The following is a 13,258-nucleotide window of genomic DNA, read 5'->3' on the forward strand; positions in this document are numbered from 1 at the left end:
CCTGGTGTCTGTTTTATTTGCATCCATCTTAAGCACTGGAGAAAGGTGTTCAAGTTCAGTAGAAGGGTAATTTTTTTTTTTAACATGATTGAAACTAGAGTTATATGTCCAAAGCCATAAACTGTGTCTGACACCCATCTACTCTTGTTCACCCACAGTATCTTTCAAATACAGGGTCCCAGATCAGCATCATGGGGGCCCGATTTGCACTCACACATCCCCAGAGGCCCCAGAATAGGGTCTGGGTGCTTTCCCCCTCCCAGGTTTCTGCATTGCTCCCAGAGGCCAGGGAGGCAAAGTCTGCGTGTGAGCAGCCTGGCTTCTGAACCAGGCTCCAGCCTCGCGGCAGGGCTCCCTGCATCAGCCTCCTGTCCGGGGGGTTAATTGAGTTGCCACTATCCGATCCTTCCCTCCCAGACAACATGTCTTGCTGGGTTGCAGCTCTCCACTTCATTACAAATGATGTATCTTGTATCGGGAGGGATGTTATTTACACAACAGCTCTTGTCGGCTGACATCTGCAGTGAGATGACAGCATTTTCACAGAGCCCAGCATGGCATGTTTGGCTCACTGCTGGTGCTGCCTCAGTTTCCCTTCTTGATGTCAGATCCAAGACCCAGCACCCACATCCCTCCGTGCTCCTCCACGGGAGCACAGCAAAGACCCTGCCACTTGTGCACTTTCCTTTTGGCCCCTGGGTCCTGTCAGCCCACCTGTGGGCAGGGAACCACGACTGGCACCACGGGCAGAGCCAGCGGGACTTGCAGGGATGTGCGTGGAGGCATCCAATGGCGAGGCCAGTGCCACCCTGCATTGCCACCCTCTGCCAGCCTGCTCCTTGGCAGGGCCTGGAGGCAGAGGATGCTCTGCCTGGGGCGAGATGCCTGGAGGTGCTTTAGGAAGCTGGCCACAGGCTGTGCTGGGCAACCAGGCTTCATGAGTTATTTATAAGATATGGGAGGGAAGTGGCGATAAATAATACATTGGCCCTCTCACATTCTGCATGCGTGTGTCTATAGATAAATATTTCATTCTCCAGGAATACGCGTAGACGCTTGTTGATAAATAAAAATTGGAAAATGTTCTATTGGATGGTTTTAAATGTGACTCTCAGCTTGCATCCAAAGAACAGAGTGTACCTTGTGTACAGCACAAAGATGCTAATTTCCCTCAGCAGAGGCTGCCTTAAATGTATCACTGCAGTGTACTGGGCACAGTGCCTAGTGTAGCATGCACACCCCAGAAACATACGGCCCCAGCTTTTCCTTCCACACCGTTATTTTAACATCACTTTTATAACAACACTATTCAAGCAGCTCTTCTAATTACACCTTGTACTGACTGGGCTCGGGATGCAGCTGTCAGCCTTCTATATATTAGCAGAGAGACCCAGAATGCAGCACATTTCCTCTTCTAAGTGTCACTGGAGTTTGCAGTGTGCTCGGGCATGGCTGGCGATGCTAAGCTCATTACTGCTGTTTAATTAGGCAGGTGGTTTCTCCCACTGGAAAAGCATGAGATACTGAGTGGAACGGAGCAAATCCATGGGTCCCAGCAGCCCCGCTGTCAGCACGGAGCCACCAAGTGCTGCTCCCTACGCCAGCCTCGGGGACCCTTGGGGACACAGGGACCTCCTGGGCCCGAAGGCAGCCCGCAGGGCAATGCAGCCCAATCCCAGGGGAGCACAAGGAGCACCTGCCCTCAGTGCTTGCTGTTCGGCAAGCCCCAGAGCCTGCGAGCCAGGGCCAGCACCCACGCTGCAGCATCAGCCTCTGCCAGCCTGGCACCAGCAGCAAGGGCAAGTGAAGGGGTCGCTTTTCCCGGAAATATGGAAGGATTTGGTTTCTAGAGCAGGTTGCTCTCAGCTGGCTCTGAACGCAGCGCTGGGAGTGGAATCCTTTAACGGGGGTCATTGTTTAACTTGACCTGTATCGAGAAGTGCCGATGCTCCTGCAACAGCCAGCAGCACAGCCAGGTTTGCTTGGAGGCAGCCAGCCTCAGCAAGCAGCACATGCCGGCAAACAACCACGTGCTGATCACAGTGCTCCTGGCCGATTTGCCTGATAGATGCCAGTGTAACATATTGAGATATTTGGACTTCTTCCAGTGGCTGGGTTTGGCTGCACTGGCTTGTGATTTTTTTGAGTAACCCTTTTTCTGTTCCATGCCCAATTAGCTGTGCCATGCCAGCTCTGATCCCAGTGGCATGCGGTCAGCTCCCAGCACTCAGCATGTTGTGCTTCGTACCACCACCCAGAACAACACCATGAGATTTCCCACCTGGAAATCCCAAGGACTGGGCCAGTCTGCAGCAGCAGAGCTCATTGGGGAGACTTTGATCGTCAGCCAGGGCTCGTCCCCACCAGCGGTCCCAAGCAGGGGAGTGCAGCACATCAAAGGGCAAAGAGGAATAACTCCTGCTGAGCGCAGCAAGGCTCTGTGCCACGAGAGGCTGCAACAGGCCCCTGGGAAGGGCAAGGCGCAGGGAGCCACTGCCCCAGGGAGAGGAGGCTCCAAGTGGCTCTGAGGAGCTGCGGGGCAGATCCAGGCTCATGGAGAAAAAGCAGGGAACAGGGTACAGGGAGGGGAGTGGGGAGAGGAGGCAGTGGTGGGAAAGCCAGGCAGGAGGCTGGCAGAGTGCCTCTGAGAGCATGTCTTGTGCTTCTGCAGCCATGAGACACCAAGCCACTGGGGTTTGTCTTTAGCAGCCCTTCTCCTCATCCTCGTCCTCTGCTCGACTCCCTCGCCAACAAAGTGTCTGTCCAGCTGGCGATGAAATTGTATACACATTTCTCCTTCAGCATGCCCTGCTGGGCATTTTACCCCGGGCTCCCCCCAGGAAACTGTCTGCCTGGTGCTTTCTGCCAGAGGAGGCAGAAAACCCACCTGACACTCCACAGGGAGCAGGGAAGCCCTGGGGGGAGCAGGACTATTCCAAGAAGTGCTGCAAGCCCCAGGTTTTGGAAACTGCACCACCGAGGAGACACACCTGGCAGCGTGCTGGGGGATGCATGAAGCACCTCAGAACTTGCCCAGAACATGTGAATGTGATGGTGAAGGATCGCACTGTGTAAAACACAACTTGGCAGGCAGTGGGGAGAGGTGCTCTGATGTCGTGTCAGCCAGCTGGAATTACAGCCTCATCAGCTCTTCCCTGGAGGGAGATCTGCATTGCTGGGAGCAAGCTTTGTGACAAGAGGGCACCACGTTGACGCTGCCGGGCTGGCAGGGGCTGCACTGCCTGCCTGGTCGCTCTGGGCATGCACTGCCATCCCCGCTCAGGCAGCACCTTCATCCCCCGGCACCTTCTCCCGCTTACCGCACAGCATCCCTGCCGTCTGCCAGGAGAGGTTCATTTTCCCCATCCTCCTCCTTAGCAAAGCTATTTGTGCGGTAGCACCTTTTGCTTTTCCCCCACCTGGTGCTTGCATGAGGCACACAGGGAGAGATAATTTTGTTAAGCCTAAGAAGTCTGAAACCACAGTGCATGAATCTCTAATGTAGGAAATGTGGGAATTTTATTTCTAGTCTGATCTGATTCCTATGCTGCAAGTCCCCACTTCTTCCAGCCCCATTAGGAGATGTCCAGGCTGTGTTACATGGCAAGAAATAGGTTCAGAAGGAAGATACATTGCTCCCATGCCTCATCTCCTCCTTCTTTAATACTGGTTTATCACCCTGAATAAACTGGAGTAATTGTGCAGAAAATTGCTCCATCCACATCATGCCCATGAGGAATTTCTGCTCTGAATAACTGGCTGTCACCAGTGGCCTGACAGCAGTTTCCCAGGAACCTCAGGCAGTGTAAGGGTGCTGTGGGGCCCGGGGGCTTTACCTGCTCAGGGCAGCAGGGCAGGACCTTGCAGCGGGCCTGTCCCACTGCCCCGGGTGCAGGGCACTGGGGGCAGCCCCAGCCCCAGGCAGCCCTGTGGTTGAGGTCGAGGTGGGAAGCCCACCTGCAGGTCTGGACCAGCGGGGCCCATGGCTGGGCAAGCACAGCATCTCGGTGCTCTCCTGCTCCCTGCCACTCTGAGGAGCGACGCCATCACAGCAGTGGGGTTGGGGCAAAAACATTATCTCCCCAGAAATACACGCCTCCTCAGGCTGGTGTCTGCAGGCTGAGCAGGCAGGGCAGGCTCTGAGCGGTACCAAGCCCAGGGCATCGCTGCCCCCAGGACGCTGCCCCCGCATCCTGTCCCTGCCAGTCCTGCTGTGCTGGGCCGGCAGGGACAGGCACAAGCAGGGCACGAGGACGAGTGGCTGAAATGTCCTACATAACAGCATGGGGGAGGAGAGCCTCCACCCCAAGGACTTTTGTGCTGCCTGTGACAAGCAGAAAGGGAATAAAAATAGTGTCAATTGTAGTGTGCAGGCAGCAGGCTGTGGCAGGGTTGTGTAACGGTGCCAGCCAGCACAGACTGGCTCTCCCAAGGATGGTGGGGCTGCTGCGGGCATGTGGGTCACCCGGGCACAGCCCAACGTGGGGCTGAGTGGCAGCAGTCCCAAGGGGGAGGAGGGGTGACCCAGCCACTCTCCTAGTGCCCAGCTGGCTGCCCCCCAAGCCCCAGTCTGGAGCTGCTGTCCCCTCCTGCCCAGTTGCCAGGAGCAGCCAGCTCCATCCTCTGCCACCTGCCTGCGGTGAGAACTGGTGGCTGCACCTGCATCCCCCAGTCAGCCCTGCCCTGGAGCAGCCCAGCTCTTGCAGCCTCTCCTCCCCATACACCAGCCCCGACCAGTATGCCAGCTCTCCTCTGGGTGCTCCCCAGTTGCCCTGCCTTCATCTGAGCTGGAGAGCCCAAAGCTGGCCAGAAGCAGCCTCACCGCTGCCCAGGAGAGAAGACACTCACTCCTCACTGCGCCCTGCTCCACACAGGGATGTTTTCCCCTAATGCTTATCTGCAGAACTGTGAGATTAAGAAGGGAAAGAGCATGGATGGCTCTCCAGCAGTCAGCATGGCATTGGCAGGAGCTGGGTGGCTGTGCCAGGCAGGAGCAGCTGTGCCAGGGCAGCCATGCTTACGTCCTCACCCTGCGAGCTGTCAATGTGCCTGATTTTGCATCTGGTGTGCTGCAATTGGCTTGCAAATTGCTTTCTGATACCATGGTCCTTTCAAGTGTTTCAGCAAAACCTGGATTCTGCTTTTTTACAGATTAAATACAGGTCTGTCAGCACCAGCAGGAGCTGGTCTCTGGTGAGACGTGCAGCTACAGAGTAAGTGGGTCAGTGAAGCAGTTTTGAAGACACCAGCCAGAGCTCGGAGCTGCATGCCTGCGAGAGATCATGCCCGGCACTCTGCTTTCCTTGCAAAGAGACTCAGGAATCACTTGCAGACAAGGCTCAGCACATGCAAGTGCCAACCACTTAGGTACGTGTGGTTTTTGATCTACCACTATGTCTTAATCTGCCCACAAACCCACTGGTGCCAGTGGGCCTTGCTGGGACTCAGGCAAGGGTCCTGAAAAGGGTGCAAAGCAGCTTGGTGTGACTGTCACAACCAGTGAGCATCAACCTGACCTGCACTAGATAGAGATGCAGGAGGGGTGAACACACATATCTGCAAGGCAAGAGGGGGATCATCCCCCCACCCCAGTCAACACAGCTTGACCTGACCCCTCATCTGGCTCCTCAGCTCTCCTTAGTGCTGGCAGAAGGCAAAGAGCTCAGGTAATAAAGGCAGAAACACTGGTACCAGCCGGCCCAGAGCCTGTGGCAAAGCGTCTGTCAAGGGCAGGCACCAGCATGGTCAGTGCTTTGCTCAAGTTCCCTCTCTAAACCTAGCCAGACTGTCAGTGGGAAATGGGGATTGTCAAGAGAAAATAAACTGTTTGACACTGCCCACCCAGAATATGCCATGTTTTTCACTGCCTCATCCCACCCTTGGGTGCAGACAGGAGCAGACCCAGCCAGAGGAGCACCACTACTAAAAGGGGTGGCTCAGGCCAATATTTAAGACATTTACCCCAGCATCAACGCCCATCTTGCTGCTCTGTGACAGCCCTGGGCACAACTTCTCTTATAAAGTGCCAGGAAAGCATCTTGCTGTAAATTCACTGTTGTCACCAGCACTTGAAGTCTGTCCCTAGTTAATCCCTGTGTGGCTCTTTCCCTCCTGGGGAGCATGCAAATACCTTTAGAGCTGATAAGTCCTTTCTATGTCAACTTTCAGGTTTATTTATACAGCAAAATATCACTTCATTATAATGCAAATGGAGGAATCCCTGGGAAGAAATCAAAGCAAGCAGGGAGGTTTGTGCGTACCATTTCATGTCAGACAAGCTGGGATGAAAGAACCAGCTGGTAGGAGCCACTGCCTACAAATGTTACTGCACTTTTGCTGTTCCTGTGCTGATCGTGCTCATGCAGGCACAGGGCTGGAGTGAGCCGGGGTTCTTCTCCACGCTGGATCTGGCAGATAACCTGCCTTTCCCTTCACCTGGCTCCTGATCTGTCGGTGCCACCAGAACAGATTCCCATTAATTGAAGCACCTTTCTGCAGCAGACACCTGTGTGCTGCCTGGCCGGCTCAGCAGCTGCTGGCATTGTCCGGGTGCTGTGCAACCCTGTGCCCAGCACCGCCCAGCCCATTGCCCAACACCTAATCCTGCCCCACAGCCTCATGCTCAGCCCTGTCTCCTCATCCTGCTCCTGCTCCTCTATTGCCACTAAAAGAGCAAAGCCAGCTGAGCAGCTCATTGTAACCCCTACAGATGAATGAGTAGCTGAAAAACAGGTCCCCGAGAGGGGAAGGGCTGGGGGCTGTTGGTCCCCTGCCTGTGCGTGCAGCAGGGCAGCGCAGCGGGCAATGGGAAAGAGAGGGACAGCAGGAACAGCACCACCAGTGAAAGAGCTGGCATGGGAGGGCATGGTGCATGCCAAGCGGCCACCACAAGCACCAGGCCCCTGCCTGTCCCCAGGGGAAGGAAGGGGACCATGGTCACCACTCCCCAGTGTGGGAGTGCCCAGCCCCCCTCTGGGTGCCCCCAAGAGCATGCTGGGGTGTGGGGACAGCACCCCCTCCCCAAAGGCACTGTCACCATGGGGACACCCTGTGAGGCTGGGGGTGGTTAGCTGGTGTTGGTAAAGCAGGTTAGCTGGTAAAGCAGGTTAGCTGGTTGCAGCTGGTAAAGCAGGACACTGTCCTGGGCATGGGTAGGTAGGCAGGGCTGTGCCCGCAGCCCCGGGCCAGGAGCACACAGAGCACCAGGGAAAGAGGGATTTTGTCCCCACACAGCCACCCTCTTCAAGAGCAGGGAGATGGACAGGATCCGTGGAGAAGGAGAGACTGCTGGAGGCTCAAAAACCACAGACCTGGCATGCCATTTGAGGGCTGGATATTTGCAGGAAAGCCTCTGGCACAGCTTAATCCAGTTGAAGCAATTGTGCTTAGATAAAGCCACTAGGTGCAAATGGCTGGTAATGAAGGAGTTTAGCTGGATGAATATTTCTGGAGTAATTGCAGCTGTGCCTGATAACAGAGGCAGCCTAAATGGGTTTGCATTATCCCTTTATACAGGGAGCAGAGACTTCAGTGCCCTGTGACAGTGTTCCTGGCCTCAGCTCTCAGGGGGTGCCCAGTTTCCAGCCCCAGACAAAAAGGGCTGATTCCCCCAGGCACTGAGCAGTGGGCATGCGACTGTCCCGGCTAGAGTGCCCGCTGCGGGAGTACCAGCCAGGTCCTCCGGTTCAGGCAAGGCTCCTATCTGGGCTGCATCAAATCTTGAGCTGGGACACAGGGCCATGCGCCCCCCAGCCCTAAGGGGGCTGTGTGCCCTGCACACCCCCAGCACGAGCTTGACCTGCTCCAGGGGCCTCCCCATAGGAAGGCACTGACATCCCAGGAATAATCAGCCCGTTTTAAAAGGTTAGGAAGGCTCCTAGCAAATCCTGCCCTGGGTTTCCTTCCCCCAAGCTTTTTCTCACCCTCTGCCTCTCCCCTGAGATAGCAATCAATGGTACCGCAGGTTTAATTAATGTTTTTGACTTCCAGCACAGGGATGTGATTTCTCCTCTGTGCTTTTGCCAGAAGTCATCTTATCCTGCCAAGCAGGCAGGGAATCTGGGCAGGCAAGACTGGCTTCCTACCTGCAGTTGCTAACAAGGCAAGGGGTTATCTTAATCCTTTGGGATCCATGGCAGTGCTGGTGAGGCAGCAGATCCCAGCACTTGTCTTGGGCATCACATGCCATTGCTGGAGAAGCTGCGACCTGAGGCAGAGCAATGCCAGGACCGCCGCTGGGAGGGGAGGAAGAGAAGAAAGCCCCTGGCACACAGGCAGCCAGGCTGGGTTTCTCCCAGAGGATGCCCTGGTGCAGGGAGGACAGCATGCAGGGCGCTGGCCTTGGGAAGGGACACAGGAACCAGGACGTTTAACTGACCCTGGCTGCTGCACTGCAAGCCTCAAGTTTGAAAAGCCCTGGCAGTGACTTCTCCCGACAGCAGAAAGGACAAGCTGCTCCCATGAGACCCCAGCCCGCAGTCCCAACCCGTCTCCCCTGAGGCCCCTCAGCCCCCACCGCCAGGATCTGCCAGTGCCATGCAGAACCGGCACCAGCACGAAGACACCCAAATAGCCCTGAGAACAGCTGGCACATTGCTGCCATCCGGGGCTGTTTCGGAGCCTTTATAGTTTCGTCCAAGATACTCAGACAACGTAAAATTAGGTTTAGCCTTAATGCTAAAAAAGAAATGCTAGTAATATTCAGCCCAAGGGCTAAAGATGGAGCCACTTCTATTAATAAACTGGCATCGTCACCCTCTGGAGTGGGATTTCCAAGCCAGCTTGCTCCAGCACAGCTGAGGACTTGCTGTTGCTCAAGAGCAGACTTTAGCCACGAGTCCCTTCTATGCAGGGTAGCAAGAGCATGCACTGCAGGTGGCTAGTTCTAATTACAGGGAGTGCTCTTTCTCCAGGGTGTTTAATTAGTGCTGGTCAGCAGAGATGTGCCATTAGAGCCAGAGCAATCTCTGTAGGTCAGCGTGGTCTGGAAGATGGTCAGGCAGCCTTGGGGACAAGGTAGCAGTGGAGGCAGGAGGAGCGTGGAGCTCACTGCATTGGGTGCACTCAGTAGGCACAGGCTGGTCTGGGGGCAATGGGGGCTTCAGGTCCTGGGAGACATCAGTGCCAAGCTGGGAAGGCAGTCTGTGCCAGCTGCAGCAGGGAAGCGAAACAGGGCCCAGACAATGCACTGTGCCATAGGTCTCCTTCCCTTATGTAATGTGTGTGCAGATGGGAAAAGGAAAGCTCGGACCTGCTCCCCTCCCAGCAGCACCCGCCCTGTCCCGGGTGGAGCAGGGAGACATGGGGTAAGAGGAGGTGATGATCTTGTTTTTCACCATCCTACCTGCATTCCTGTGTTACTGCACTTCTGAGAGCCCCAGAAAACCATCACATGGACCATAGGATTTTGCTAAGTCTATTAATCAGTTATTGAACTAAATCTGGCAGTTAGAAGCTTCCCAGAAAGGTGCTGACTGCACACAATGCAGATGTCCAGCTTGTGTGTGTGGCTGAGCAGAAGCATGTGTGGGCAAAACATACCCCTTGCGGTGAAACAAAAAGCCACAGGTGGATAATGTATCCTGGGAGCGGAGCCTTGCCTCTTTGCAGCCATATATCACCCATGAGTGGGCCATCATGTTCTCTACTGTGCTTGTTATCCCCACAAGGTATGAAGCTCCCACACACACACTCCCGGCTCTGCAGGCTGTGTGAGCACTGCCTCTGGGACCAGCAGGCTGTGCCCTGCCTCTCTTATTTTACTGCCAAAATCCCCAGGGTCCCTGGATTACTACAGCCTCATGAAGCAGGGCACCAGCTAACCACCAGCATGTCTCCATGCAGAACCAAAGATGGATTTGCTTGTTCTGCCTCAAAGTGTCCCCCACAAACGTGACAAATGCCTTATACCCCCACAACAACCACACCTCTTCCCCATAGACCCTCCACTGCTGCAATACCTTCGAAAGCCCCATCTCACATTGCCCTCAGCTGCCTCCTGCCCCCCAAACCATGGGGTGGGTGGGGGCTGCCAGGGCCCCAGCCAGTCTGTGCATGGTAGGCAAGTGCCAGGCTCGGGAACCCTCATGCGGTACCTGCTCCTGCTTGCCTCTGGGGCCCCAAAATGAAACATGCCATTAGACACCTCTGGAAGGGGAGGAGACGACCAGGCAGGCACCCACAGTTGCACAACCCTTGTTTCCTTTGGAAACCAGGACAACAGCAGCCCTATTTCTGCCCCAACAGATGAAAGTGGGGATGAGTCTTGCTTGCTGGAGGAGAGGAGCAGTGCTAGGGCCAGCCACCCGATCCTGCTGAGAGAAGACACTAGCCCAGCTCGGTCCCTGTGAACACAGCTGGGGGATGGCTGTGCCGCACCGCAATCCCTGCCTGCAAGGAGGGGGCTGGCAGCTCTTCCCAAAAGCAGCCGGAGCAGTAAATGCTGGGTTGTGCCGACAGCTCTGCTGTTCATTTACCCATCCCCAGAGTGCTGCTGGTGGCTGTGGCAGGCAGTAACTGGAAGTGCTAAGCACAGCATGTGCTGCCCACCGGCTGGTTTTACACCTCTGACGAGCAAAGGGAAGGAGGGACAGCAGGTTTGTCCATCCTGCTGCCAGCACATGGCCACGCCACACACGCCCGAGCTGCTGGGAGCCATCAGCTGGGCTGGGCAGGGGAGGCTGCCGTTGGGGCTGGAGGGTGTCAGGAGGGAATTTGTTAAACACTTGCCATGAAATGCTGTGGTTTCTGTGAAACTCACAGTGGGGACCTGCTCACTTCCAGGCATGCCTGCTCAGGCAATCAATGCACACCAACCTTGCCACTTTGATCAGTGAGCTCAGCCCTGGCCTCAGCTGTTTGCTATCAGCTACTTAACTATTTGCCTGGCAGCAGGGACACAGCATTAGCAGGGACACTGCCAGAGCTGTGGGCAGCAAAGATGAAGTCACGGACACTGGGACCTGTGCAGTCTCCGGGCTGGGTCCCTGCTGCAACACAGCCGGGCTGACCATGGTGGGCCAATGCAAACCTTCAGGAGCATCCTTGGCCCTTGCTCCTGGTGGTACCTGGCTCTTCCTGGGGACCTTCATGCAGCCCAAAGGCAAGCTGACAGGCAGCATCATCCACCCCCTTGCTCTCCAGCCATCATAGGGTGGCTGTGCCAGGGGTGTCCTGAGGGTGACCTGCTCCAGCCTCCCCTCCCAGGCTGGGCAGGGAGGCAGCAGAGCCACCGAGCACAAATCCCATTAACTGCTTCATGGCACCAAGCAGCAGCTCCAAGTGCTGAGCGTCCCAAAGATCGCCAGGCTGCTTAGGACACCCTAAGCTCTTCATGCAGATGAACACTTGAGGCTAAAGAGGTCCTAAAAGCTTAAGGCAGGTACTTCTCTAAGCCCTCACAGTGTCACAGCCAGGCCAGAGAGAAGTCCCCAGAGCAAAGCCATCCCTGCGCCATGGCTCTCTGCCCAGGCAGAGCAGCCCTCCAGGGCCCTCACGCCCCCACAACTGCAGCTGTGCTTCTCCCCCAAGCCCATCCCTCTGTCCTCACCATCCTCTCCAGACCACATCTGCATGGCAAAGGGTCAGGCTGCCACATCTCTCCCAGCACCATATTTATTTTCTGTCTAGACACTGGCAGATTTGATATGCAGCCCTCCAAACCCCAGCCGCGGTTTCTGTTCCCTCTCGTCAGGAGAGCAATAAAACGAATGTGTTTTTGTGGGCAGTTACATGCTTAATTCAAGCTCTACCCACTGAAAAGCCTGAATGAAATTGCACAGAGGCAATTGGTGCCCCAGGAGTGTTTTCATAAATAAATCTGGAGGTTTCAGTGGGATCTTTAATACACACTAAATAGGAGTCTGTCACAAACACGTCCTCTTGCTAGGAGACAGCAGAATATATCTCATCCACAACAGCAGATCAATCCACACAGATTTTCCTCAAGTGGTTTCTCAGTGTCACTGATGACTCGTTGCTTCTGGTTGCAAAGAACCATATTTGCAGTAACGGGATACCGCAAATTACTTCACTTGGTTCCAAGATGCTGAAGCTGCCCTTAAGCTTAACACTGCAAGTTATTGCAGGTAGCTTCTCTTCTTTCCTCTGAGGTACCATGAGAAAAGCCTTGCTGCCTGTCTCCCTCCCAGGTCTTGTGTTCCTACATGTTTATTTTCGGTGTGGGAACAAACTGAGCTCTCCAGTTCTGGCTGTGCACCCACCCTAGAGAGGGCCCTGGGTGCAGGATGCTCACCAGCTGAGCTTCAGCCCTGCACACACTGTCATTTCCCACCCCAGACTCCATTAACTCAGCAAGTGCCGCCAGCATAGCATTTCCAAATGTACTCCCCCAGGGCAGGAACACTGTGTCCCTTCCCAGAGCTGCCTGCCTTGGAGCAGGGCTTGCTTTCAGACTCCCTCTTTACTTTTAGGAATATTTATTCCTACAGTATCAGCCTTCAGTTAGCTATTTAACTTTGCTGGGATACACACTACCTGAAGCACACAGGCATTGCAAAGTCTAAGCAAAGCAAATTAATGTTTTATTTTGACACAAGAAACATCACATCCAGCCAAGTGATTTGACACCTGCATGCATCCTTTTCATCATCCTCCCAAGCGCAAGCCACCTTCCCACCATAGCACCCCATCCAGTGCACAGCACTGCTACCATTCCTGTGGCTAGTCTGGTCCAAGTCTAAAATGACTCCATAAAAGACTTCTTGTGACCTTCTCAGCTTTTTCAAGGAGATGACAACTACCAGTTGTGACCAGTGCTACCTGTAACACACTGCTCCCTCTAAAGTTCAGCCTAGAAAGCATCCTGGCAGCCACATCCCCATTGCTGCGCAGTGAGAGGGAAGGATGGCCAGCATGTGATGGATCACCACTTTTAGCCCTGTGACAGGCATGAGAATCTACTGTTAGGTCTTTCATAGGTTTTATCTCGATGCGAAGCCATAAAGAAAGTAGAAAAGGCAGCCAAGCACTTTGATGTGGATCAGCACAGAGAATTCCCAGCATTCAAGTGGCCACCTCAGACTCCCCAGGTCACCAGAGGGTGTTTACTTCTTCCAGCTAAGGGCCCAGACCTCTGAGAAAGCCCTGCTCCAGCCCCAGGAACCTGGCATGGGTGAAAATATATTTAGAGGGAGGAGAAGATTTCCATATGAAAGAAGGAATTGACTTGGGAAGAAATAGCGAGACTGCAGCGTGATACTAACATGAAAAGCACACTCATGAATATGGACTTGGTAGA

Source organism: Strix uralensis, chromosome 9, assembly GCF_047716275.1.
Source record: "Strix uralensis isolate ZFMK-TIS-50842 chromosome 9, bStrUra1, whole genome shotgun sequence".
NCBI classification, from domain to species: Eukaryota; Metazoa; Chordata; class Aves; order Strigiformes; family Strigidae; genus Strix; species Strix uralensis.